Source organism: Crinia signifera, chromosome 11 (genome assembly GCF_055691185.1).
Source record: "Crinia signifera chromosome 11, ASM5569118v1, whole genome shotgun sequence".
Classification (NCBI taxonomy): Eukaryota; Metazoa; Chordata; class Amphibia; order Anura; family Myobatrachidae; genus Crinia; species Crinia signifera.
Window position 1 is genome coordinate 39622763 of NC_139227.1, and position 24301 is coordinate 39647063.

Genomic DNA, 24301 nt, shown 5'->3' on the forward strand with positions numbered 1-24301 from the left:
ACATGAGAAACTGCTCCAAAAATAGGATTTTAATACCTACCGGTAAATCCTTTTCTCGATGGGGAAAAGGGTTTCCGTAGGAGACAGGCACATATAAAACTTTATACAGGGTGTACTGGCTCCTCCCCTCTGCTCCCCTCCCTCTAGTCAGTTAATAGAAACTGTGCCGAAGTAGAAGAACAATATGAGAGGAATATGTGTAATATTTAACATGGTGAGATTCATCCAGCACACCCATACATAACTTTTCAACATACAGAGACCACTGTAGCGACCACAGAACATGTGGAAATCTCAGGGCCTTAATAATATGTCAACTATTGACAACATTTGTAAAACACTATGTGTTCCAACTGGAACAACTTGATAAGAAATATAAGTGACAACATACACTCGTGAACAGCTGAGGTACACGATGTAAACAATAAAGGTTACCTTGGCAACCTCCACCCTTATGACTGCAAGGACACAGGGTAACAGGAGGACCCAGTATTGGTCCACGTCTCACCAGAGTGAGTAAAGCAGAACTCCGCACAGAGGCGGGCGCCCTGTATCCCATAAGAACTCAGAGAAAAAGATTTACCGGTATGTATTAAAATCCTATTTACTCTTACATTCTTATGGGATACAGGGAAGTCGTTCATAACGATGGGGATATACCAAAGACATCAGAACGGGCGGGATTGTGCTGAGATTGCCGCAGCACCGCTTGCCCAAACTTAGTATCTTCAGTGGCCAAAGCATCAAATTTGTAAAACTTGACAAAAGTGTGTTGGCCTGACCATGCAGCGGCTCTACACAATTGTAAGGCCGACACCCCTCGGGCAGCCGCCCAGGAAGTCCCCACTGAACGAGTTGAGTGGGCTTTCACCCCAGCAGGCATAGGAAGCTTCGCCACCACATAAGCCTGTTTAATGGTTGCACAGATCCAGCGTGCAATAGACTGCTTGGAAGCAGGACGCCCGATCTTTTAGGCATCATAAAGGACAAAAAGTCCATCAGTCTTACGAATCCTAGCTGTTCTCCTGATGTATACACGGAGAATCCTTACCACATCCAAAGATGTCGGCACCTCAGACTGAGGGCCACTAGCAGGAACCACAATTGGCTGGTTCACGTGGAATGCTGACACTACCTTGGGAAGAAAACGCGGATTAGTGCGTAATTCTGCTCTGTCTTCATAGAAGATCAAATATGGGCTCTTGCAGGTTAATGCCCCCAGCTCAGAGACCCTCCTAGCCGAAGCTAAGGCTAATAAGACCACCGTCTTCCATGTGAGATATTTTAACTCTATTTCCTCCAGCGGTTCAAACCAGGAGGATCGTAGGAATGTCAGAACGACAACCAAGTCCCATGGTGGAGTAGGGGCCACAAAAGGAGGCTGTATATGCAAGACGCCTTGCAGAAACGTCTGCACTTCAGGTATATTAGCCAGCTTCTTTTGGAAAAAGACAGATAGTGCAGACACCTGCACTTTCAAGGAGCCTAAACGTAGGCCCAGATCCAAACCAGATTGAAGAAATCTGAGGAATCTTTCAAGTTTAAACTCTGCCGGAGTAAACTTCCCTTGTTCACACCATCCCACATATCTCTTCCAGATATGGTGGTAATGTGCAGCCGTTACCGGCTTCCTTGCACTCGTCATGGTCTTTATAACTGATGTGTGAAATCCTTTCTGTTAGGATCTGCCGCTCAACCTCCAGGCCGTCAAACAAAGTTGCTCTAAGGCCTGGAAGACGCACGGACCTTGCATGAGCAGGTCTCTTTGCAGAGGTAGATGCCACGAGTGCCTTTGAAGACTTAGAAGATCTGGGTACCACGTTCTTCATGTCCAGTCCAGAGCCACTAGAATGACCTCGGCTCCGTCTTTCCTTATCTTCCTTAACACCTGAGCCACGAAGGGAATCGGTGGGAAGACATAAATCAGGCTGTTGAACGCCCACTGTATGGAGATGGCGTCCACTCCCTCTGTCTGAGGGTATCTCGCCCTGGAGAAGTACCTGGACACTTTCCAATTGTGTCTTGATGCCATCATTTCTACTAGTGGAGTCCCCCACCGAGCCACCAGAGCACGGAACACCTGGTGGTGTAGACTCCATTCCCCGGGGTGAAGCTCGTGGCAACTGAGGAAGTCGGCTTCCCAGTTGTCCACCCCGGGTATGAATATGGCAGATAGAGCCTGACAGTGACTCTCTGCCCAGGACAGGATCTTTGTTGCTTCCCGCATGCAGGACCTGCTTTTGGTCCCGCCCTGCCTGTTCAGAAACGCCACAGTACTGGCATTGTCTGATTGGATGCGGACCGCATGCCCGCTGAGGAGAGGGGCCGCCTCCAGGAGTGCATAATACACAGCACGTAATTCCAAGTTGTTGATATGGAGACGTGTTTCCTAGAGGGTCCATTTGCCCTGAAAGGACTGACCCATGGTCACCGCACCCCATCCCGGGAGGCTCGCATCCGTGGAGACTAAGACCCAATTTTGGATGCCCATCCTTCGCCCTGCCAGCAAGTTGGGCGTGTGGAGCCACCACTGTAGTGACAGTCTCGTCCGAGATGACAACACAATCTTCCGATGCATCTGGAGATGTGAACCGGACCACTTGTTCAGGAGATCGAGCTGGAAAATCCTGCTGTGAAACCTCCCGAATTGTAGGGCCTCGAAGGAGGCCACCATTTTTCCTAAAAGGACAATGCACTGGTGCACTGACACCTGGGGGGTTTTCAACAAGTCTGTCACCAGCTGTTGAATGGCCACAATCTTTTCTTGTGGCAGGAACACTCTCATGAGAGCCGTGTCCAACACCATCCTCAGGAACTGGAGTCTCTGCGAAGGGATCAGAGAGGACTTTGCTAGGTTCAGGAGCCAACAGTGTAAAAATAAAGCAGTGTAAAAATAAAGCAGTCAGTATTTTCCCTGCACAGAAACAAAAAAAAACGTACCCAAATCTAATTCTCTCTGCACATGTTACACCTTCCCCACCTGCATTGCACATGGTTTTGTCCATCAAAGAAGGAATTTGCCAGAAGGAGTGAACCAGAATACGGCCCATTGTGAGGAGTTTGTACTATGCTGTGACATCTGTATGCTGCAATGCTGTAACCATTCTTGCCTATGCCATTTACCTGGCTATGTACTTTCTACAAACTAAAGACCAAGACTTCATTTTATCCCGTGTATGTGATTCCTTGTCACATATGATATTTAAAAATATCCATTATTTTAATATTAAATCCAGTGCAATGTTCCTCTGAGCACCCCTGTGATGGTCCACTGTGCACATACACTGTAGATGCGCCCACGTATATATATAGCCTCCTTTCACATTAAACAGCCCTTCTATGGCACGGCTGAGGTAGTGCAGGGCATCTTTTTTGCAACTTATTTCATTATATAGCCTTGTATTTGCAAAACAGAGTGAATAACGCACACATAGCTTCTGCTGATTAAAATAATGCACGGCATGTCTATATTCAGTGTGTTACTGCTGCGTAATAAGGAAAGCACTAACTTTCTATATATACAGATACAGCAGCAATCACACACTGGCGAAAGCCACAGTCCGTCACTAAATGCCAGCACATTGAAGCTTGTTAGTGTGACATCCGCGAATAATGGTAAGTTCACAAAACTCTTGACTTTGTGTAAGTTGTAGATCTTAGAACACTATTGAGCGGATACAGCTGTTGATCCCTAACTATCCCTAACCATTGGTACCCAGGCAGGAGGTGGTAGGCTGTCAGGAGGTGGCATGCAGGCAGAGGGCAATATGCACCTCCTCCTGCATTGCTATAGATTACATTTGCTAAACTGTTGCGAGTAGCTGATCATCTACGATCCTTAATACATACTATTTTCTCTTTCTATCCCTCTCCCTATAGCTAATGTGACATGAGACAGCCTTATAGAAGCTCTACATGACCAATATTATGTGGACACCTGAACATGACTATGCAGCTGTGTCCTCATACATCTAGCCTCAATACGCCATGTAGCACATGAAGAGTCGTCAGGTCCTGTGCAACTCTGCTGATGTAGGGTGTGTCTTGAATTTGCCCACCCAGCTGTGATGTCAGCCCCCACAGTAAAGGCCCCCATACATTAGGCCGACTTGTCCTAGGGACAAGTCGGACCCAATTTACCTGCGAGCCGCCCGGCAGCTCCCCGGGAGGCTCACATACAATTTGGCACTTGATGTGCCATTTTTACATGGGATAAATCGCATGCGATTTATCCCATGTAAAAAAAAACCCGGGGAGCTGCAGGGCGGTGAGCAGTAGTGGGGGCGGGCAGTGGCAGTAGTGGGGACGGTCAGCGGTGGTGGGGGCGGCCAGCGGCGGTAGTGGGGGCGGGCAGCGGCGGCGGCGGTGGGGGGCGGACAGCGGCAGGCGTTTGCGGTGAGCGCAGTGTACTTACACATAGCAGCAGCGGCGGGGACGGGACGCGCAGTGGCGGCTATTATATTTTTAAAATACTTGTCAAATGACCGGCCGCTCTCTGATTGGCTGAGAGCTCTCCGGCCAATCAGAGAGCGGCCGGTCATTTGACAAGTATTTTACAAATATAATAGCCGCCACTGCGCGTCCCGTCCCCGCCACTGCTGCTATGTGTAAGTACACTGCGCTCACCGCACACGCCGCCCGTCCCCACCACCGCTGCCGCTGGCCGCCCCCACTACTCCCCCGGTGTCTGTATGCATATGCCTGTCAGGTGGCAGGCATATGCATACAGGGAGGTCGGACGTGATCGTATGTACAGACCGTCCGACCTCCCTGATCCGGTCCGATGCGCACGGGACCGCGCATCGGATCGGATCAAATGTCACATACCTACGATTTTGGGCCGATTTCATCCGATTATCGGCACAAAGTGCCGAAATCGGATGAAATCGTCCCAAAATCGCATAGTGTATGGGGGCCTTAAGTGTATGCACGGTCAACAGACTGCCAGAACATATAGCCAGATGGTCCGATATATCGGCCATCGTCTGAGCTGCACAGCTGAAGTGAAATACCAGCGATCGATGGCGTCCACAGATCTACTGGGGTAAACACGTGCTGACGGACTCACAATATATTGTCTGCTTGCTTGGATGGCCGATATATCGGCCAGTGTGTCCACAGCGTTAGTGAGGTTTGGCAGTAAGGACGGGCTCACAATCAACATTCCAAAGGTGGTCTATGGGGTTCAGGACACTGAGCAGGCCGCTCTCTATATTCTGAGTTCGGGGCAGCATTCCAGCCGCACAATCCAACATACATAGCTCTAGCAACGGAATCGGTACATCTGTCAGAATGAACTTAGGTCTACAGTCATTAGGTCGACCCCATTAGGTCGACTGGCAGGAAGGTCGACATGGGCCAAGGTCGACATGACTTAAGGTCAAATTTGCATAAAGGTCGACATGAGGAATGTCGACTGGTCATAAGGTCGACATGGGTTTTTCAGTTTTTTGATCCGAATGTCGAGAGAATCGACATGGACACAGTTGGCAATGAGAATCGGACCCTCGCATCGCTCACAATGCATCGGGCACGGTGGCTCGCTTCGCTCGCCACAACTTTAATAACCTCCTCCACGCCCTAGTGGATGGTAGGGCATGAAATACCGCCTGTCGGCACTTCGGCTCAAAAAACAGTGAAAAACCCCATGTCGACCTTATGACCAGTCGACCTTTCTCATGTCGACCTTTATGCAAATTCGACCTTAAGTCATGTCGACCTTGGCCCATGTCGACCTTAAGTCAGGTCGACCTTCCTGCCAGTCGACCTAGTGGGGTCGACCTAATGACTGTAGACCTAAGTTCATTCTAATAGATGACCGCTTCCCCTAGCAACAAGGACAATTGGATATTGGGGAAATACTAGTACTGCACCCCGTCTGGGCAACCTTACACCCCTACAGGAAGGAGTCTTTACAGTGTTCATTTACACATGTTTATATAGATGTGTTCTCATGCACCTATGCTGCTGTTACTACTGTGTCAGGCATCTAGAATCCTGGTAATCAGCAGCCTGCAAAAGGTCCACATGAGTTTTTCACGTTTATTTTGGTGTAGAATAACTTGGTTCACACTTTACTAGTGGGCATAGAGCGATAATAAAATAGGGTTCCAAATGCAGCGATGCACCGTGTCCGAAGCATGCGAGGGGATGCAGCACACTTATAGGCAGGTATTCAATGCCGGTGCGAGCGGCCGGCGAGGGGGTTAAACAGCGAGGATTGCTGAAAACCAGCGATCCTCACTGTTTAACCCCCGCGCCGGCCGCTCGCACTATGCAACGTTCTGGGGAAATCCTCGCCGTCACAGGACGGCGAGAATTCCCCAAAACAGCGAAACCCGCGGCTACTGCAGAAAACTCGCCGTTTTTAGCCGTGGATCTCGCTGCTTCTGGAGCCGCATCCGCCAATTCCCCCTCGCTCAAAAAACGGAGCGAGGGGAAATAGGCGGATGAGGGGGCTGTGTTGAATGCTGTCAGGGTGAGTGGTGACAGCGAGCAGGAAGCCCTGCTCGCTGTCACTACTCGCCCAGAGCATTGAATACATACCATAGTGTCCATGTCGACATATGCAACAACAAAAAATTTGAAAAACTGGTGTGGACCATGTCCATGCCGATCTTAAGCTACAGTAGTGTCGACTTTGTCCATTTCGACCTACGATATGTTGACCATTTTAGATGCCGACCTAGTCACTGTTAACATTAGTGGTCAACATAATGATGGTTGACACCGTCGACCCCCTATACCAGTGGTTCCCAACCCTGGTCCTCAAGTACCCCAACAGGGCACATTTTCCAGGTCACCCTGCAGGTGCACTCATTATTCAGACACATTTTAAAAGATCCACAGGTGGAGCTAATTATGTCACTTGTGATTCTGTGTGGAGACCTGGAAAACGTGCACTGTTGGGGGTACTTGAGGACCAGGGTTGGGAACCACTGCCCTATACCATAACCAGATAGAGGTTGACATATTAACTGTCCCCTTAATGGTCCACACTTTGTATACCAGACATATCTAATATGGCGGTCAGTGCCTGTGTCTCTGGTTTTCCGGGTTACAAGTCCGATTCAGACTGATTTTTGGCCCTTGTCTGATGGTTGGGGGTTTGCGCAAGCGCAAACCTCCGGGGCATATGGCTCCAATGAGGTTTACACCTGCCAAACCGTTCGCCCCAGAGGGGGCAGACACGAGGCTGGAGCACAGGAACGACCACTGACGCCAGTGCCCGCCCCAGTTTAGGCCATCTCCTCCTAAAATAAAAGTATGCAGCCTAGTGAAAAGGTCTGAATGAGGCCTTAAATGTGGACAGCGTATTATGAGAATTTATAGGGTTTTCTTTCCCATTTGCTGCTCTGTTACCTTCATACTTCAGGCGCAAAGTGGGCTGGAGACTGTTCCGTCAGTACACGGAGTATAAGGAAAAATAATGACACACAGTACAGGACAGAAAACCCCATTACTTACATTGTAACTTTGTCTACGGACCTGATTAAGTCCCTGGCCCAGGAGGGCTCAGCAGCCATAGTGGATAATTGGGTATGCAATAACTACCTGTCCCTGTGAGACGCAGCCAATTCAGTTGCCAAGGTAGACAGAACATTGGTATCACCCTCAGTACTGAGGGACGGGGTGGCAGGCGCTACCTGGACCGTTGGTCAGACAAATTCTGCATTGCTGACAACTTGTACCACCCCTCACACAAAGCGACACCTTTGATGTGTTGTGTTGTTTGCACAACTTACAAGTATAAAGCTTCGTTTTAAGGGAAAAGGGGGATGGGGATAGACCAGTGCACAAGTGTAAATTAGAACAATGAGAAGAGTATGTGTGGGTCCACAGTAAGTTTGGTATATGCACAAGTAAAAGAAGCTTGTTTACAATTACAGATGTGGAGGTGCTCCCTAGAGAGTAAAAATAAGTGGAAAAAAGGAGGGGAAAGACCCGACAAAAAGAGAGTCTTTCCCCTCCTTTTTTCCAAGTATAAAGCTTCACAGAGGCCTTTGAGTTTGTGCCCTGTGACATGACTGCAGCAGGGGACAGGAAAGTACTTCCACACAGCGCACGAACACACACACACAGTGAGAGTGGGAAGAAAAATAAAGCAATTGGGGGAGGGGAGCAAAGCCTATACCCAAAATTGAGTCCACAGTGCAATTTACCAAATACCCCAGTGGGACTCACCAGCCTTCACCCAGCGCAGAGACTCTGATTGGGTAGCCGGTATAGCGCCCAGAATGTCCTGTATAGGAGGAATTACTCCTTAAAGCACAGTCCAGAACGGAGGCAGCGGTGTGGGCTCAAGAAAGAAAATGGCGCCTGTACCCAGCAATACGCCAGAGGAGCAGCACGGAGCTAAGCCCCGCCCCCGAACTTTCCGGCTGCAGTGCGCGCTTCCCTAAGCGGCTACTGAGCCAAATGCCGCCTCCAATATGCCGGACCAGCGCGCCAAACCTGGTCCAGCAGCCGCCAACACATACCCCTTGTCCGGTGTGCGGTAGGACCCGGACGCAAGCTGCGGCGGGTCCTGAGCACAGAAGTGCTGCGTGCAGCGGCGCCCTGTCCCTCCGGACTCCGTCCCACGGTGCAGCCAGTCAGCGGGGACCCTGACTGCCTGTGCTGCTCTGTAAAAATAAAATATCAAAATAAAATACACTGAGCCCCTTATAAGGAGACCCAGACCCAGGGAACCGACTCCTCTGGGCACTTTAATTATTAAGACTGCCAGTGCCATAGGGGAAGTAGGGGGGGAGGAGCCGTGCTGCTTGTAAAGTTTTCTTAAAGTGCCGACTCCTCAGTCATGCACACAGCAACAACCCAGCGTAGAGACTCTGTCTTCAGTTCAGTGTCCCCTATGGCATGAAGGAGATACTAAAAGGAATGACAGTGGAATGACAGTGGAATGACACTGCTGATAAGGAATGCCAATTGACTATAATGGGAGAAAATAACTTTTATATTAATATTTCTGAAATTATTGCACATATCGACTATATTTTAGGTATACTTCTTGCTAAGACCATTACACATATTTTACATGCAGAATGACGCGGAATGACGGCTTCCTCCTATGGAATGACGGCCTTTTAATTCGCCATCCTGAAGCCAAAATAGCATTAAAATAGCTCCATTATGCGATATTAAGACCCCGATGTTACGGTGATCCCCATAGCGCACGCGCTCATCCTTTTCCAAATATGTCCGCCTACACCCCTACTCTCGTAAACATGTCACCTGACGCGGAATGACGGCTGCACCCTATGGAATGACGGCCTTTTAATTCGCCATCATGAAGCCAAAATAGCATTAAAGCAGCTCCATTATGCGATATTAAGACCCCGATGTTACGGTGATCCCCATAGCGCACGCGCTCATCCTTTTCCAAATATGCCCGCCTACACCCCTACTCTCGTAAACATGTCACGTGACAAGGAATGACGGCTGCCTCCTATGGAATGACAGCCTTTTAATTCGCCATCCTGAAGCCAAAATAGCATTAAAATAGCTCCATTTTGCGATATTAAGACCCCGATGTTACAGTGATCCCCATAGCGCACGCGCTCATCCTTTTCCAAATATGTCCGCCTACACCTCTACTCTCGTAAACATGTCACCTGACGTGGAATGACGGCTTCCTCCTATGGAATGACGGCCTTTTAATTCGCCATCCTGAAGCCAAAATAGCATTAAAATAGCACAGTGGAATGACAGTGTTGTCTGCAGATAAGGAATGCCAATTGACTATAATAGGGGAAAATTACTTTTATATTAATATTTCTGAAATTATTGCACATATCAACTATATTTTTGGTATACTTCTTGCTAAGACCATTACACATATTTTACATGCAGAATGACGCGGAATGACGGCTTCCTCCTATGGAATGACGGCCTTTTAATTCGCCATCCTGAAGCCAAAATAGCAAAAAAATAGCTCCATTATGCGATATTAAGACCCCGATTTTACGGTGATCCCCATAGCGCACGCGCTCATCCTTTTACAAATATGTCCGCCTACACCCCTACTCTCGTAAACATGTCACGTGACGCGGAATGACGGCTGCCTCCTATGGAATGACGGCCTTTTAATTCGCCATCCTGAAGCCAAAATAGCATTAAAGCAGCTCCATTATGCGATATTAAGACCCCGATGTTACGGTGATCCCCATAGCGCACGCGCTCATCCTTTTCCAAATATGCCCGCCTACACCCCTACTCTCGTAAACATGTCACGTGACGCGGAATGACGGCTGCCTCCTATGGAATGACAGCCTTTTAATTCGCCATCCTGAAGCCAAAATAGCATTAAAATAGCTCCATTATGCGATATTAAGACCCCGATGTTACAGTGATCCCCATAGCGCACGCGCTCATCCTTTTCCAAATATGCCCGACTACACCCCTACTCTCGTAAACATGTCACGTGACGCGGAATGACGGCTTCCTCCTATGGAATGACGGCCTTTTAATTCGCCATCCTGAAGCCAAAATAGCATTAAAATAGCTCCATTATGCGATATTAAGACCCCGATGTTACAGTGATCCCCATAGCGCACGCGCTCATCCTTTTCCAAATATGCCCGCCTACACCCCTACTCTCGTAAACATGTCACCTGACGTGGAATGACGGCTTCCTCCTATGGAATGACGGCCTTTTAATTCGCCATCCTGAAGCCAAAATAGCATTAAAATAGCACAGTGGAATGACAGTGTTGTCTGCAGATAAGGAATGCCAATTGACTATAATGGGAGAAAATGACTTTTATATTAATATTTCTGAAATTATTGCACATATCAACTATATTTTAGGTACACTTCTTGCTAAGACCATTACACATATTTTACATGCAGAATGACGCGGAATGACGGCTTCCTCCTATGGAATGACGGCCTTTTAATTCGCCATCCTGAAGCCAAAATAGCATTAAAATAGCTCCATTATGCGATATTAAGACCCCGATGTTACAGTGATCCCCATAGCGCACGCGCTCATCCTTTTCCAAATATGTCCGCCTACACTCCTACTCTCGTAAACATGTCACCTGACGTGGAATGACGGCTTCCTCCTATGGAATGACAGCCTTTTAATTCGCCATCCTGAAGCCAAAATAGCATTAAAATAGCTCCATTATGCGATATTAAGACCCCGATGTTACAGTGATCCCCATAGCGCACGCGCTCATCCTTTTCCAAATATGTCCGCCTACACTCCTACTCTCGTAAACATGTCACCTGACGTGGAATGACGGCTTCCTCCTATGGAATGACGGCCTTTTAATTCGCCATCCTGAAGCCAAAATAGCATTAAAATAGCTCCATTATGCGATATTAAGACCCCGATGTTACAGTGATCCCCATAGCGCACGCGCTCATCCTTTTCCAAATATGTCCGCCTACACTCCTACTCTCGTAAACATGTCACCTGACGTGGAATGACGGCTTCCTCCTATGGAATGACAGCCTTTTAATTCGCCATCCTGAAGCCAAAATAGCATTAAAATAGCTCCATTATGCGATATTAAGACCCCGATGTTACAGTGATCCCCATAGCGCACGCGCTCATCCTTTTCCAAATATGTCCGCCTACACTCCTACTCTCGTAAACATGTCACCTGACGTGGAATGACGGCTTCCTCCTATGGAATGACAGCCTTTTAATTCGCCATCCTGAAGCCAAAATAGCATTAAAATAGCTCCATTATGCGATATTAAGACCCCGATGTTACAGTGATCCCCATAGCGCACGCGCTCATCCTTTTCCAAATATGTCCGCCTACACTCCTACTCTCGTAAACATGTCACGTGACGCGGAATGACGGCTGCCTCCTATGGAATGACAGCATTTTAATTCGCCATCTTGAAGCCAAAATAGCATTAAAGCAGCTCCATTATGCGATATTAAGACCCCGATGTTACGGTGATCCCCATAGCGCACGCGCTCATCCTTTTCCAAATATGTCCGCCTACACTCCTACTCTCGTAAACATGTCACCTGACGCGGAATGACGGCTGCACCCTATGGAATGACGGCCTTTTAATTCGCCATCCTGAAGCCAAAATAGCATTAAAGCAGCTCCATTATGCGATATTAAGACCCCAATGTTATGGTGATCCCCATAGCGCACGCGCTCATCCTTTTCCAAATATGTCCGCCTACACCCCTACTCTCGTAAACATGTCACCTGACGCGGAATGACGGCTGCACCCTATGGAATGACGGCCTTTTAATTCGCCATCCTGAAGCCAAAATAGCATTAAAGCAGCTCCATTATGCGATATTAAGACCCCGATGTTACGGTGATCCCCATAGCGCACGCGCTCATCCTTTTCCAAATATGCCCGCCTACACCCCTACTCTCGTAAACATGTCACCTGACGCGGAATGACGGCTGCCTCCTATGGAATGACAGCCTTTTAATTCGCCATCCTAAAGCCAAAATAGCATTAAAATAGCTCCATTATGCGATATTAAGACCCCGATGTTACAGTGATCCCCATAGCGCACGCGCTCATCCTTTTCCAAATATGTCCGCCTACACTCCTACTCTCGTAAACATGTCACCTGACGTGGAATGACGGCTTCCTCCTATGGAATGACGGCCTTTTAATTCGCCATCCTGAAGCCAAAATAGCATTAAAATAGCACAGTGGAATGACAGTGGAATGACAGTGTTGTCTGCAGATAAGGAATGCCAATTGACTATAATGGGAGAAAATTACTTTTATATTAATATTTCTGAAATTATTGCACATATCAACTATATTTTTGGTATACTTCATGCTAAGACCATTACACATATTTTACATGCAGAATGACGCGGAATGACGGCTTCCTCCTATGGAATGACGGCCTTTTAATTCGCCATCCTGAAGCTAAAATAGCAAAAAAATAGCTCCATTATGCGATATTAAGACCCCGATTTTACGGTGATCCCCATAGCGCACGCGCTCATCCTTTTACAAATATGTCCGCCTACACCCCTACTCTCGTAAACATGTCACGTGACGCGGAATGACGGCTGCCTCCTATGGAATGACGGCCTTTTAATTCACCATCCTGAAGCCAAAATAGCATTAAAATAGCTCCATTATGCGATATTAAGACCCCGATGTTACGGTGATCCCCATAGCGCACGCGCTCATCCTTTTCCAAATATGTCCGCCTACACCCCTACTCTCGTAAACATGTCACCTGACGCGGAATGACGGCTGCACCCTATGGAATGACGGCCTTTTAATTCGCCATCCTGAAGCCAAAATAGCATTAAAGCAGCTCCATTATGCGATATTAAGACCCCAATGTTACGGTGATCCCCATAGCGCACGCGCTCATCCTTTTCCAAATATGTCCGCCTACACCCCTACTCTCGTAAACATGTCACGTGACGCGGAATGACGGCTGCCTCCTATGGAATGACAGCCTTTTAATTCGCCATCTTGAAGCCAAAATAGCATTAAAATAGCTCCATTATGCGATATTAAGACCCCGATGTTACGGTGATCCCCATAGCGCACGCGCTCATCCTTTTCCAAATATGCCCGCCTACACCCCTACTCTCGTAAACATGTCACGTGACAAGGAATGACGGCTGCCTCCTATGGAATGACAGCCTTTTAATTCGCCATCCTGAAGCCAAAATAGCATTAAAATAGCTCCATTATGCGATATTAAGACCCCGATGTTACAGTGATCCCCATAGCGCACGCGCTCATCCTTTTCCAAATATGTCCGCCTACACTCCTACTCTCGTAAACATGTCACCTGACGTGGAATGACGGCTTCCTCCTATGGAATGACGGCCTTTTAATTCGCCATCCTGAAGCCAAAATAGCATTAAAATAGCTCCATTATGCGATATTAAGACCCCGATGTTACGGTGATCCCCATAGCGCACGCGCTCATCCTTTTCCAAATATGTCCGCCTACACCCCTACTCTCGTAAACATGTCACCTGACGCGGAATGACGGCTGCACCCTATGGAATGACGGCCTTTTAATTCGCCATCCTGAAGCCAAAATAGCATTAAAGCAGCTCCATTATGCGATATTAAGACCCCGATGTTACGGTGATCCCCATAGCGCACGCGCTCATCCTTTTCCAAATATGCCCGCCTACACCCCTACTCTCGTAAACATGTCACCTGAAGCGGAATGACGGCTGCACCCTATGGAATGACGGCCTTTTAATTCGCCATCCTGAAGCCAAAATAGCATTAAAGCAGCTCCATTATGCGATATTAAGACCCCGATGTTACGGTGATCCCCATAGCGCACGCGCTCATCCTTTTCCAAATATGTCCGCCTACACTCCTACTCTCGTAAACATGTCACCTGACGTGGAATGACGGCTTCCTCCTATAGGATGACGGCCTTTTAATTCGCCATCCTGAAGCCAAAATAGCATTAAAGCAGCTCCATTATGCGATATTAAGACCCCGATTTTACTATGATCCAATAAGCGCACACACTAACCTCTTTCCGTATACGCCTGCCTACACCCCTACTCTTATTAATATGTCAAATTACTTAGTTTTTTTTTTGGTACTTGTGTGTTATTGCGGTGCCCGTCACGTAGCGTCCCTGTCAAAATAGGCGTAGTGTTCCCGCGGCCAGCGTAGTTTAGTGTTCCCGCCCGTCGGGCCGGAGCTTACGTAGTTAGCGTAGTCAGTCAGTGTTATGCAGTTAGCGTAGTCAGTGATCGCATATTGTATTGTGTGGGAACCATTGACCATTTTAACCTGCCTGACATGACAGGTGTGAATGTGTTCCTGAAACACCCCCACTATCCACGCCAGCCCAAAGTGCGGTGAGTGCAGCGTCAAGCATCCTCCTGACCTTTTCATACCCCCACTATTGCCGCGCTTCGGAATCGGTGGCTCGCTGCGCTTGCCACACTTTTCTAAAATCAACTCCCCGCTGACGTGGATAGTGGGTGTATGAAAAGGTCGGGAGGACACGTAACGCATCAACGCGTCCCCTTTGCGGGGCTTGCTACGCTCGCCACGCTTCAGGCTGACGTGGATAGTGGGGGTTTTAAATGGAGGCATTTGCCAGTATGTAACATGGAGCACTGGCAAATGACTCCTTTATTGTGCATGAGACGCACTTGCTGCCAAACCCCCCCCCCCCTTTGCGCAGGAGACGCACGTGCTACCGAACCCCTAACCCTGCCGTACCCTGCCGCAATAATTACTGAGACGTCTCAGACCCGCATGATCCCCTCTCCGCTGGTGTCTGCCAGCGCAGGGGATCTGGCGGTTACCAGCGCTGTGTGAGAGGCACTCACTAGGCTGGCCAGGGATGCTGGGGACAGAGCCGCAGCTCTCCTGGGGACAGTACGCTGGCTAGCTGCCTGATGGGGACACTGCGCTGACTACGCAGGGCTGCCGCGGAGTCACTACGCTGACTACGCTAGGCAGCTGTTGGGCTACGCTAACGTAGCTTAGCCTGCGCAGAAAAGGTAGCATAGCCAGGCACTGTGATAATACACAATTACCAGGGGGTTTTTTTTTCACAAAAGTGCTTGAAGTGTGGCAGTAAACAACTTTATGACATACCGCCAGATCTGGCCACCATTTTGATCTTGCCGGAGAAAGAAAAATAGCAGCCTTGGGATTGAGTATGGCATCCCAGCTCTGGAAAAGTAGCATCATTATGTGTAAAGGTGTCCCTCTGTGGACAGGTGTCCATCAGCATTGGCCAAGCTGGTATGTACTGTAGGTTGAGCATGGTCCTGGCTGTAACTTTTTAGTTAGCACTGGGGCGGTGGGTATGCTGGCATTCACAATACTCACCCCTGCATACCGACTACCACCAGGAGTCCTGCCCCAGAATACCAAGATCATTGGAAATGCCTACGTCGGAATGTTGAATGCAAGTATGTGCGGTAGGAATGGCTGGGGGGGTTAAGGTTTAGGCACTAGGGATGACATAGGTCAATTCTGGGTAGGTGGGAGTTAGGGTTATGCACTTAGAAATGTGTTTTTTTTTTTTTTTTCAATAATAACTTTTTATTGAGTCTTGAACACTTATAACAATAGAATCGGTAACCAATGTTTGGTTTCGATTGTGCAAAATATCTGAATAAATTGTAAAAAGACATTACAATTACATAGGTGTGAAACATACATGACAGGTTTTAAATTTATGAGTTAAGAAGAGAAAAGGAGGAAAGAGCGGAGAGAAAAATAAGAAGATAAAAGATGAAAAGAGGGAAAGAAAGGGGTGAAAAGGAAAGGAAAAGGTCCCGGGGTGAGTTATGAGGCGGAGAGGTCCAATAGGCAGGGGTCCATAAGGGGACAACTAGCTCCTAAGTAGAGCCGTCATCCACAGAGTGCGGAGGGGATAGAAGGGTTGCTGGGTCTGCAGTGTCTGTGTGAGACAGTGGAAGGCCATGGGACTCCCTATATTCACTCCATTTAAACCACTTGAGGTGTATTGACGAAGCTGAAGATGTATATTTAACGTTGGATGTCTCGAATAGAAAATGCTTATGAATACTAGAAATTATATGTGGCATGGAAGGGACATCTAAGGATTTCCAAAGTTGACCTATGGCAGCTTTGGTGGCTATCAGAATGTGTCGAAGAATGTATAGGTCTCCCTTGGGAAGCTGCATACACTGATGTAGGAGAGCTATTATTGGGTCCAAAGGGATACTAACTCTCAAAACATCACTAATAAGGGAGAACACTTCACCCCACAGCGGACATATTAACGCACATTCCCAGAAGATGTGGTACAGGGAACCCACACTGCCACAGCTCCTCCAGAAAAGTTTGGAGACGGTGGGCCAGATCCCGTGGAGCCGCTGGGGGGTGAAGTACGCTCTGTGGCACAACCTGTAAAACATCTCAGAGTGGTGGAGGCATCTAGACATTTTAAAGCCAGAGTAGAGAATAGCGTTCCACTCCTCCTCCGTGAAGGTAGTGGACAGATCCACCTCCCACTTCAGCTGGGCCGGTAATTTACCTTTTTTCCCTTTAGTAACCAAGTATCTATACCATCTTGAAATACCCCCTCTATGGTTCTGTGAAGTCAAATAAGAGAGTACGTAATTAGGGAAGGAGGGGCTGGCCGTGGTACTTTTAAATGAGGATGACAACCAGTGCCGTATTTGAAGGTATTTATAAAAGTCCTGCTTGAGTACCCCGTATCTCTCCTGTAAAGAAGAGAACTGTAAAAGATTACCCTTGTGGTACATCTGTCTAAGGGACACTATTCCTGCCTCTATCCAAGAATCTAGCTTCAGGTTGGGAATGAGTCTCGACATAGCTTTAAGTGACAGGTCGGGTCCAGGCAGGGAAACTCCCTCCGTGCCAGTGATAGCTTTATGCCAAACCGTTACCGTAGCTTTGATAGATGTCCCAGGGCCAGACCATTTAGGGGAGACCTGAGGGGGAATCCAAAATAGGTAGTTTAGGCCCAGTCTTGGGGAGAAAGAGCGTTCTATCACCACCCAAGGCTTAGGGGAGTGCGGCGCGAACCAGTCTCTAGCTTGACTAAGCCGACAAGCCAATTGATATCTCTCGATATCCGGATAGGCCACTCCCCCCCTGTCCTTAGGCAGCGAGAGCACTCCTCTGGAGATCCTGGGCCTGGAACCCTTCCAAATGTATTTAGAAAATAAGGCATTGAATTTACAAATAAGAGAAGTAGGGAGGATCCGAGGGATAGCTCTGAACAAATACATGAGCTTAGGTAGCAAGACCATCTTTGACGCTGCTACTCTACCTAACCAGGAGATCTCGTGTATGGACCATTCCAGGTTCGCAAAAACGCGCTATAGCGCGTATTTTACCCTAAAACGGTCCCCGGGGACTCAGTTTTTAAAACTAAAGGGGTCCCCGAGGACGCGCTGTACTAAACCTGTCAGCCGCCGCTGCGAGCCAATCACTGTGACTGCAGCGGCCGCCGGGACCCAATCACTGAACAGTGGCCGCCGGCAGCCAATCACTGTAGGTTTTATACAGTTTGCTGCCGCTGCGCACCTTAAAGCAACGCACCCTGCATGAGAGCAGGTTACCGTTTCATAGTAACTCTGCATCCCAAGTCCACTCCGCTGCTGAGAGGGGGATGCTGTAACAGCCGCTCTCAGCAGAGTAGATGAGCGCGCTGTCAGGGTGGCGGGGGACTGGATGTGGCTAAAGCAACTCAGAGCAGCGTGTCAGCTATTCCAGCCACATCCAGTCCCCCGCCGCGCTGATAGCCCGCTCACCTACTCTGCTGAGCAGCATGTCGGCATGTTTTCCAGCCCGCCCCCCCCCCCCCCCCCCACTGTGGCAACAAACCTAATATGCGCCCTCCCCCCCCCCAATGGCAACCAGCATAAAACGCCCCCTCCCCTGTGGCAACCAGCATAAAATGCCCCCATACCCCCCAGCATGTGACCCCTGCAAGGAGCATGTAACCCCTAGCAACAAGCATGTAAGTAAGCAGCACTTATGTGCTATAATATATACTGGGCATTACAGTGTGTGCTATGATGTGTACTGGGCATATCGGTGTGTGCTATAATATATACTGGGCATTACAGTGTGTGCTATAATGTGTACTGGGGTGTACTAGGCATATCGGTGTGTGCTATAATGTGTACTGGGCATTACGGTGTGTGCTGTAATGTGTACTGGGCATATCGGTGTGTGATGTAATGTGTACTGGGCATTACGGTGTGTGCTGTAATGTGTACTGGGCATTACGGGGTGTGCTGTAATGTGTACTGGGCATTACGGGGTGTGCTGTAATGTGTGCTGGGCATTACGGGGTGTGCTGTAATGTGTGCTGGGCATTACGGGGTGTGCTGTAATGTGTGCTGGGCATTACGGGGTGTGCTGTAATGTGTACTGGGCATTACGGGGTGTGCTGTAATGTGTACTGGGCATTACGGGGTGTGCTGTAATGTGTACTGGGCATTACGGGGTGTGCTGTAATGTGTGCTGGGCATTACGGGGTGTGCTGTAATGTGTGCTGGGCATTACGGGGTGTGCTGTAATGTGTGCTGGGCATTACGGGGTGTGCTGTTATGTGTACTGGGCATTAAGGGGTGTGCTGTAATGTGTACTGGGCATTACGGGATGTGCTGTAATGTGTACTGGGCATTACGGGGTGTGCTGTAATGTGTACTGGGCATTACGGGGTGTGCTGTAATGTGTACTGGGCATTACGGGGTGTGCTGTAATGTGTACTGGGCATTATGGGGTGTGCTGTAATGTGTACTACTATGTGACAACACCACTCCCCCCCCCCCCCCCAAAACACATGCCATAAATTTTTAGCGCGCGCCTTTGGCGCGCACTGTCCCTGTTTTCAGGTTTAGTTAGTTTCTAGTATATATGTACCTTCATGAGAGTGGGCCAATTGATACTCTCCCCCCCCCCCCTCCTGACCCACATGTGCTATGCTAGGGAGAAGGGGAGAGGAGGATTTATTCCGTTGGGACCCAGAAAAGGTCCGGTAGGACCCCAATTTTTAGAAGTGAAGGGTCCCCGGGACCTACTTTTTTGGGTGGTTTTCGCGAACACTGCATTCAGTAATGAGCTTTTCAAAAGCATTCAGTAAAGGGATAAAATTACAATCTATAATATTGAGATCCCAAGCTACATGCACCCCCAGATATTTAATCGATTTGTTCTGCCAGGCATATTGGTATTTGTCTTTTAATACTGTAGTTACCGCGGGAGGGATATGCAGTGGGAGGGCTTCAGTCTTAGAGGTATTAAGCTTATAAAAGGATACTTTGGAATATTCCTCCAGAGTCTCGTGTAGAGCAGGGAGGGAGCTCTCAGGATCCAGAAGACATAAAAGTATGTCATCTGCAAACATACAAATTTTATGGGGAATCTCACCCACAACTGGGCCCACTATTTGGCTGTTTGTCCTAATTTTTTCCGCCAAAGGTTCAATAGCCAGAACGAAAATTAGTGGGGACAGGGGGCAACCCTGTCTGGTCCCGTTGGTAATATTAAAGCTAGAGGACAGGCAGCCGTTCACGAAGACCCTTGCGGAAGGACAGGAATACAGGGCAAGTATGGAATTCAAAAAGATAACCACAATGGAGCCTATCGAACGCTTTCTCAGCGTCAAGAGAAAGCAACAATAAGGGCTCTAGATTCATATTACAGTACTCCACAATATCAAAAACCCTTCTTGTATTATCCGGTGCCTGCCTCCCCGGGACAAATCCCACCTGATCGGCTGCCACCAAAGCAGGAAGCAGAGGAGCCAAACGATTGGCGACTAATTTAGCGTATAGTTTAAGGTCAGTGTTTAAAAGGGCTATAAGGCGAAAGTTCTGGGCCGAGGTTGCAGGTTTACCAGGTTTGGGGATCGCCACTATTCTCGCCTCAAGCATTTCCCTAGGGAAGCCCTTGGATTCCGAGGCTTCACTAAAGACAGTTAACAGTACAGGGATAAGTTCTGACTTGAAGCATTTATAGAAGGTGGAGGGATATCCATCCGGGCCAGGGGCTTTATCTCGTGGCAAAGAGTCGATGGCAGCCTCTATTTCGGAAGTGGACCAGGGAGAGCATAGAGACAGCGATGTCTCGGTCCAATTTTGGGAGATTGATGCTGTTCAGAAAGTTATCTATGTCGGCTGTCGTGGGTTGGTAAGTAAGTGGGTCTGAGTTGAGATTATATAGCTGTGAGTAGTAATCAGCGAAGGTATTCGCAATGCTAAAAGGGTCCACCACTCTCGAGCCCTGGGAGTTAATTAGAAGGTTAATTTTTGCCCTGGCTCTATGGGCTCTTAATTTCCTCGCCAAAAGGCGCCCCGCTTTATTCCCAAAAATGTAAAACCGCTGATTTAATTTGGCTAGATTCTTTTGTACTTCTTGCATAGAAAATGAATTAACTTTATCTCTAGCTTGAACCAGTTCTTTATGTAGAGCCCTATCTGAGGGGTTCGCTTTATGGGCAGACTCCAATCTAGTTAATTCTTCTTCAGCTAGTAAGCGCTCTTTGATTTGAGCCTTTTTTAACCTGGAGGCTGCCTGAATGGCAGAACCTCGGATTACCGCTTTGAGCGAACACCAATGAATGAATATGGAGGTGTCGTTGGGGTGATTAGTAGAGATATAGGAAGTAAGAGCGTCCTTAATAAACTGAAGGGATTCAGGGTGGGACAAGGCCGATTTACCCAGTCTCCAGGGGCCCGGGGGAGTTCTATAGCGAGATTGATCCCAGGAGATAAACAAGGGGGCATGGTCCGACCAAGTAATGGGTAGTATTTCAATTTTACGTAGAGACTCTAAAATCCATTTATCTGTTAGCGCTAAGTCTATCCTAGAATAAGTTTGGTGAGGGTGAGAGAAGAACGTATAATCTCGCTTCCCTGGGTGCTTAGCACGCCAAGCATCATGTAGGTCAAATTCATTAATGATCTGCCTAAACCTGGAGGAGTCGTCTGCTGCTTGGGTCCCCCTTCTAGAGCAATGGCCCGATCTATCAATATTGGGGTCCAAGACCATATTGAAGTCTCCCAGAACAATGAGGGCTCCCCTTGTATGCTTCTGCACCAATGCACAGAGTCTCCTTACGAACTTTACCTGCCCAGTATTTGGAGCATAGCAGGCAACCAGGGTTACCTCCACTTCATCCAATTTACCCACTAAAATGATAAATCTGCCCTCCTAATCAGAGTGTTGAAAAGAGAGTGTGAAAGGACAGTGAACAGAAAACAGAATTGCAACACCAGCTTTCTTAAGGGGACCATTGGCTGAATAACACTGGGGATATCTAGCATCTGAGAACTTAGGAGGGGACGATTTCTTAAAGTGTGTTTCTTGTAGTGCAACTATATGAGCCTTCAATTTATGGAAGGTGGCCAGAGCAACTCTGCGTTTATGGGGGGAATTGAGCCCCTTCACATTCAGCGATAGAATGTTAACCATAATCTAACTTGGGTAAAAGTTTAACTCTATCTAGGCAGAGTACAATCTCATAATAACTCACCCACACCGGGACCCCGAGAGGAGGGATAGTAAGAAGAAAGGATAGGTTAAGCAGGGAGAATAGAGACAGAGATGTAAAGACAGCGACTCTCAGAAGAGTCACCAAGCAAAAAATACCTCACACATAGTTCAAAAAGGGGGGTAGTGGCCTAACACCCCAAGGTAGTTAAATCCAAACTAGTATTAAAACAGGCTTAAACAGACTATACTAAACTCTACCGATCTCCTTAATGCCAATATCAAACATTGCAGGAATAAGATAATAGAAATGCAACAGGGACACAGAGCCCTTGCTCATAGGTTGAAACATAACGGGGATCAGGAGGCCCCCTGCGGAGGTCCCCACGGTAGTTTTAATATTACAATATATTTATATATTTAAACAACATTAGACCAAGTGCTGAGGCCCGCCACAGACAGCAGGCCCTCCGCTCACTCCTCGGCACGTCCCCCAAGTCGGCATAGACTAGTGAACAGATACAGTGCGCCAACAGGAGGTATAGGGCGCATCTTAGAGGACACCTGGAGCGCTCCAAGGAGAGACCGGGGCCGGTCCGCCACATGCAGTGCAATTAAAGGTTTGCTACATCAGACATGGCTAATAACATAAGTACGTTGTAAAACAATTATGCTCTATATGCTTAATTCAACAGGATAATTAGGGCTATGTGGGCACTATTAATAAAAGACGTATCACAGGGTATCCACTTTCCAAATAATTTGGGAATACCACCAGCGAGAAGGCGCCATTGGGCGCGTCCTTCCCCACCGGTGTGGACTTACTCCACCATCGACCAGTCCTGCTGAAGCCGGCGGTTTGGAGAGTCCCCTGGGTGAGTTACCGGGATGTTCCATTTCTGCAATATTTTCAAACTGTCCTCCATTGAGGAGATAGAGATGGTTGACCCCTCACGTACAATCAGTAGTCGAGTCGGGAAACCCCAACGGTAAAGGACATTGGCCTTCCTGAGCGATAAGGTAATAGGTTGTAGCGCTCTCCTCTTAGCTAAGGTTGCCTGCGACAGGTCCCCAAACAACTGATAGGAGCCCAAGGCAGCAGCCGTCTCAGAGGAGGGTCTCGCCGCTTTTAGGAGAGCCTCTTTAATGTGGTAGAAATGTACACGCATGAGGACGTCTCTGGGTGCACCCTCAGGGGCGTTCCTGGCTCGTGGAAGCCTATGAATCCGGTCTATCAACAGGTCGGAAGCCGAGGCCGATGGAAGGAGCTTCTTGAAAATATCCAAAGTCACATCATGAAGGCTACTGTTAGAGACGTTGTCAGGAATGCCCCTTAGCTTAAGGTTATTCCTGCGGGAGCGATCCTCCAAGTCTGCAACTTTATCCCGTAACAAGGCGACTTCCGTCTCCAGATTAGCATGAGAGTCAATCAAATCGTTATGGGAAGCAACCACCTCCCCCATTTTCAACTCCAAAGCTGTCACGGCTAAAGGGCTGGATGGAGTCGTGTGGTGCACAGAAGCCGGAGACGGACCAGGAGGAGTAGGATTGAAACGTGCAGGTTTAATAACAGATTTCATAAATGATAAACTTCACTCAAATACTTCTTTAAGTGACAGTTGGGATAAATTAAATAGAGTCCAGCACAATATTAATAACGAGCAGGTAAATCTGGAAACGTGTACATGATGAGCCAGAGTACATAGAGGAAGATCCGGAAAGAGGTTGATTTGATGACAGAAGAAATGGATACGGATGACTGAAAGATGATGGAATGAATGAGTTGTATGAAGGAGGGCAGCGGAATGCTGTGCAGGGTAATTCTGGGACACAAGCAGGAACAAGCACTAGGTAGGACTTGCAGCATTGGTGTCAGGAGAAAACTTCCTTGTAGCAAGATGCAGGGAGCAAGGCACCAGAGTCAGGGGAGAAAGATCCAGGATCCGGGAATCAGCTAGGAGTTGTGAATGACTTCAAAGACTCATTGCAGTGACACTGAACAGCCTAGGCAGATCCCTTATATCCCCAGGGGACGGCTGCCATTGGCTGTCAGCGCAGGATGAGGAGGGAACCTCCACTCTGGGCCAATCTGTCTCCTGCCCTCAACCAAGATGGTGACGCCGGCCTCCCGGCACCACTATCTGCAAAGACACCGCTACCCGACGCTCCCCTGCTGCCATCCCTACCCAGAGCTGCCGCTACCCGCACACCGCAGACCGGAGCCTGCACACGCTAGCTGGCGGCGGGCGCGGACGGGTGAGTACTGTACCCGCCGCGCTCCGTCGCGGCTACGTGTGACAAAAGCATCCGTACATTCTCCCAGTTCGTTTATGGAATGCTGGCACGACTGTAGGGATGTACGTATTTCCGCGGATACTTCATCTTTCAGTTG

At 48.3% G+C, this 24301-nt stretch overlaps 1 protein-coding gene across 2 annotated transcripts in view; it reads right to left on the reverse strand.

Annotated features, from left to right (window-relative positions):
• The window catches only part of LOC146045333 (phosphorylase b kinase regulatory subunit alpha, skeletal muscle isoform-like), a 219166-nt gene extending 210701 nt beyond the window's left edge, over positions 1 to 8465 (reverse strand). For both annotated transcript variants that reach the window (XM_083164100.1, XM_083164099.1), the window contains exon 1: positions 8185 to 8465. The gene's annotated coding sequence lies outside the window, so the exon portion shown is untranslated. The remainder of the gene's footprint in view (positions 1 to 8184) is intronic.
• Between the last annotated feature and the right edge of the window lie 15836 nt (positions 8466 to 24301).